The following is a 5,527-nucleotide window of genomic DNA, read 5'->3' as shown; positions in this document are numbered from 1 at the left end:
GGGATATCGGGTCTTTAAAGGCGAGGACTTTAGCTGTAAGGCCATGCCGCTGGGCCCTATAGGTTGCATTTTTAAACGGTTGCACTGACAGTTCAACATTATAGGACTAGCGCTGGTTCTTCCATGAAGTTTGGCAAGCAACAGGAAACTAATCCATGTACAGTGTTGATTCTGAAATAGAATTTCAGACATGGTGTATTTCCTGAATTTAGTAGCATTCATGTGGAAGTCACTCTTATTGAAAATAGAGTCCAGCTGCTAGGCCTGACTGCTCAGATAGCTCGGCCTTGTGTGGGGCGGGGGTGTGGTGGCCTGCGGGAAGTGTTAGGGGCTGGGAAGAACAGGACACCAGCTTGGCCTCAGGGAGAAAGGGGTGTTGGAGACCACGCTCTGGGAGGGGCTGGGGAGGAGTCAGTGTTTAAAGCTGTTCCCCCATCCGGCAGCCAGCCTCAGATCCATCCCAGGTACGAGAGGCCTGCTGCACCAGGGCGCCTTGGCAGCGGCCGGGACAGAGCAGCGCTTCTCACCTTCCCAGAAGGTTTGTCAGTCGGGTCACAGCAGCAGGGATGGGGGCCGGTGGGCGGACTTTGAAAAACAGTTAAGAACACCTCTCCAGGGATACCGGTCAGTAGGTCCTGCTTCTGACTCTACAAGGCGTGCCAGATTGGCTGGGAGCAAAGACTCCATTTCAAGAACTCCGGACTTGCAGGTGGCCTGCGCCTTCCAAGGACCCAGCTTTCCTTGTCTGCGACTCAGTTTGGGGAGGACACATATAAGGGTCCACAGCTCACCTGGAGGGGACCGCCTTTAGGACGCCTTTCTGCCTCCCCATGGCACTACCTGGATCCTCTCACACCCAGGCCTAGAGCCTGGAGCCTCCTGCTCCCCCAGGAAACACCAATTCCCCAATTTTGGGACTCCAGGAGCCAGAGGGCACTGGCAGCCCAGGAGCCCTGGTCTGTGCTGGGCTGCCCCAGGAAAAGGTGAAGCGGCCCATGAACGCCTTCATGGTGTGGAGCTCTGCTCAGCGCCGCCAGATGGTGCAGCAGAACCCCAAGATGTACAACAGAGATCTCCAAGCGCCTGGGCGCGCAGTGGAAGCTGCTGGGTGAGGACAAGAAGCGGCCCTTTGTGGAGGAGGCCAAGCGGCTCCACGCCCTGCACCTGCGTGACTACCCCAACTACAAGTACCGACCTCGGCGCAAGACCAAGAACACCGGCGCTGGGGTAACGAACTCCAGCCAAGGAAACGGCGGCCAGCCCTGGGGACCAGGTTTCGTGACCACCCCAGTGAGCAGAGTTTTTTGGTACCAACCCCCCAACTACTCAGCCTACTTGCCAGGTCACTACAGCTCCTCCCACTACAAAGCCGAGGCGCCCCTGCCCTGCTCCATCCCTCAGAGCAACCCAGAGCAGCTCAGAGCCGAGCTGCTGCCTTCCTACAACCCCTACCCATCCCCTGCCTCCCCCGCTCACTACAGTTCCCCGTTGCCCGGCGCTCCCCTGCCCCTCACCCACCTCTGACCCACATGGATGTGGATCTAACTGTAGGACCGCCCCCCCGCCCCCCACACCTGTTTCTATAAAGCAGTCTTGAATTAGCCAAAAAAAAAAAAAAAAATAGAGTCCAAGCATTTGGGGTTTCTTTCATGATCTCTAATCTTATGATACAAATCTTTTAACAGGCTGATACTAGGACTCTATAGTCATAAAAACAACTGAACTGTTGTCAGTTTTCCTGCTCCATTAGGAATAGTGTATCTGACAGTATGAAATTGTATGTGTGTGGAACAAAACCATTCATTTCGAGATGACTGCTAGAGTTTAGACTGTCATGAGAATAGTTGGCTTGCAAACCTCCCTGATAATTTGCCAAAAAACGTTTTGTGTATTTATTTTCATAGAGAATTGCATATTTTGGTGCTCAATCGCTCCAGCCAGCAGAGCCAGTACCGCGGACAGGGAGAGGGTCTGGGGATGAAGCACCCACAGGAGACCAGTGATGGTAGAAGTCCCTGTGAAGTCTCCCTTCATTGCTCCTTGCCCTCTCCTTATGTACTCTCCCCTCCACGTCTTCATTTAGCAGGAGATTGGATACAAATGAGTCCAATTAGTCTAGGTGTTTTGAGCCACAAGCCCAGTTCCTGTTGCTGCCCAGCTTAATGAGCGCTAATTAATTCCTTAGCCCACAGCACTCAATAGATCCTAAAATACCTGCTTAACAGTCAGAGCTTCTCATTCAGCAAATGCCAATACACTTGCTTAGTTTGCTTACTTGTTGCTATAATTACATCCTTTTTTTGGTCAAACTTGTTCATGTTTCATTCTCAACTTGGGAGCTAGAAATGCTATAGTAAACTATATATTGTTCTAATTCTCCCTGATAGCAATTGTTTCAGCACCTGTTTCATTCTTTCAAAAATCTATTTTGCATCCTGTTCTCATATCTGGACTAGTGTTGTATTTTACAACTACTTCCTTTATCACGGCCATTTACTTCATATTTATGTTTGATATTTGTTATCTGCTATAAATATAGCAATAAATGGTCCATTTGTATAGATTGAGATTATTATTTACTATATTGATACAGCAATTAAGAACAAAGCAAAACAAACATAAGAAGCTTTTGGTATATTTAAAATCTTTAAGTTCAGGATCCAGGTCAAGGCAATTTTAACCAAAAGCAGGCACAAGAAAAAATGATTATGTCACGAAATTATCAAGCTTGATATTTCTGATGATATGGCCTAAGTAATTGTTATTCTCAATATATTTATAATCAATAAACTATTTTATAATCAAAATCAGAACTTAAACTTTGGAAATGTTGGATCACCATCTGTAACCTTTACCAACAGGTGTTTGTTGAGCTGAATGCCTTTCTTTAGGGGAAGCAGGAATGAAGGCTGTGGTTCAACTGTGTCTCTGAAGAACCCCAGAAGCACAGGCAATTAAAGCAAAAATAAACCAATGTGATTGCCTGAGCATCTGCACTGTAATGGAAACCTTCCGCAACGTGAAGGGGACAACAAGAGCGAGAGACACATTGCATTATTATGTGACTGCAACTCAACAACAAAAATGAACACCACCAAATGTGCCCAACTGGAAACCATAATGCTAAGGGAAATGAGCCAATCCAAAAGGTTAGATACCACATGTTTGCCTTAATTTAAGATGGTATGATGTTATGTATAACATGCTATGTTATGTATGTTATGTTTTATGTTGTGCATAAACTAAAATTGAAATGTCAATGAGGTGGTCACAGAAGGTGGTTAAGAACTCGCATTTATTTTTAACATATTGGTTACTCAATACTATGTCAATTAATTCTATAACAATGTAAATTGTTGCTGATGGTATGTTGGAGCTTTTAATTGATCGGGATGATACTCTGCTGGCTCTGCGTTCAGACCAGAGAGGGTATACCTAAGAAGCCGTTGAACTTGACTGACAATAAGATGCTGGACTCTGTGTTTGGTAAATGCTTGCAATGAGGGAATCTCAAGTGAACTTGAACTGTGGTTATGCAACAAGGTGGAGTAATCCACCATGGGGGGAAGGGTTTGGGGAGGGGTGGGGGGAGAATCCTAGTACCTATGAAACTGTGTCACATAATAGAATGTAATTAAGGAATAAATTTTAAAAAATAATAAGTAATTGTTCCCAAAAAAAGATGAACAACACAGTTAAGAAATGGTTAAAGGACAGAAACAGGCAATTTTCAAAGGATGAAATAGAAATGGGCAAAACTCAATTAAACATGTCATCGGAAAAATGCAAATAAATACTACGGTGATAATTTTAAATCACTTCAGAATTGCTCCCACCTGAAAATCAAACACCAACTAATGCTAATGAGGATGTGTGGGAAAAGTTACCCTGCCCACTGCCTGTGTGATGCAAATCTGTGCAACCATTTTGGAAGACAGTTTAGAGATCTCTTACAAATCTGAAAACAGACCTAAAGACTCAGCCATCACACTCCTGGAGTTTACCCACGTGACATCCACATTCAAATTACTGGACATGTTTATTGCAGCTCAGTTCACAAGGAGTAAGCTAGAGAATCAACCCAGTTTCACCCAGGGATGACTAGATAAAGAAAATGTGGTCTATATAAACTTTGAAATACGATACACAGTCATCAAAAGCATGATGACCAATCTTTGTGACCAAAAGATGAAACTGGAAACCATCATGCTTAGTGAAACAAGCAAATCACAAAATGACCAATATCAGCTGTGTTCCCTGAGCTGTGGTAGATAAACGCAGAATACAAAAAATACAAACACACAGCATTCTGTGTGAGCAAATGGGTATTTTGAGATTTGATTTTCACAATGTTCTTCATTCTTGAGGAATGCTTTCTGTCTCTATTTGTTGAATGCTTTACCTAACAGTGCTTCAAGCCTAGAAATCAGAAGGGAAATGAAGTATTTCATTGTGAAAGTTTTTAAACAATGAGAGGAGCATGGTGGGAACATGGGCAGGAGGAGAGGGAGGGAAGAAAGTATCATTTGCTTCTAAATTTGGATTGTTAAATGCACCAACAATGTTCACCTTACAAACATAGAATCTAAACAAGAAGAGCAAAGCCGTGAATGAAGCAGCAGAGTAAACTCCATGTGAGAACTTGAGCAGAGAGCAGTGCATAGAAGCAGGTGTGTGAAGGCAGTGTAACCTCTGTGCTAAAGATGAACATGCCGCCATGATGCACACGTCAACACTAATATAAAATAGAGTTAGTAAAAACAAAAGAAAAAAATGTGGTATTTAACCTTTTGGGATTGGCTCATTTCCCTTAGCATTATGGTTTCCAGTTTGGCCCATTTGGCCACAAAGAACTGCATTTTGTTTTTTTTAATAGCTGAGTAGTATTCCATGGAGTAGATGAACCAAAGGTTAAATACCACATGTTTGCCTTAATTTGATATGATGTTATGTATAACAAGTTATGTTATGAATGTTATATGTTGTGTATAAACCAAAATTGAAATGTCAATGAGGTAGTCACAGAAGGTGGATAAGAAATCGCATTTACTTTTACCATATTGGTTACTCATTACTATGTCAATTAATTCCATAATGATGTAAATTTTTGCTGATGGTATGTTGGAGCTTTTAATTGATCGGGATGATACTCTGCTGGCTCTGTCTTCAGACCAGAGAGGGTATACCTAAGAAGCCGTTGAACTTGACTAGACAATAAGATGCTGGACTCTATGTTTGGTATATGCTTGCAATGGGGGAATCTCAACTGAACTTGAACTGTGGTTATGCAACAAGGTGGAGGAATCCACCATGGTGGGAGGGTTTGGGGAGGGGTGGGGAGAATCCCAGTACCTATGAAACTGTGTCACATAATACAATGTAATTAATGAATTTAAAATAAAATTAAAAAAAAAAAAAACAAAAAAAACAAAAAAAAATAAAAAAAAATAAAAAAAAAAAATGAAGGACATGTCTGTATCAGTATTGTTGCAAATGCAGTTTTGCAAACTTTTTTAAAGTAATATTA

At 42.9% G+C, this 5,527-nt stretch overlaps 1 pseudogene; it reads left to right on the top strand.

Annotated features, from left to right (window-relative positions):
• Positions 1–619: 619 nt before the first annotated feature.
• Positions 620–1,524, top strand: LOC131482057 (protein SOX-15-like; annotated as a pseudogene).
• Positions 1,525–5,527: the final 4,003 nt, after the last annotated feature.

Source organism: Ochotona princeps, chromosome 15, assembly GCF_030435755.1.
Source record: "Ochotona princeps isolate mOchPri1 chromosome 15, mOchPri1.hap1, whole genome shotgun sequence".
Taxonomy (NCBI): domain Eukaryota; kingdom Metazoa; phylum Chordata; class Mammalia; order Lagomorpha; family Ochotonidae; genus Ochotona; species Ochotona princeps.
The sequence above is the reverse complement of the archived record's forward strand: the minus strand, read 5'-3'. Positions and strand labels throughout refer to the sequence as shown.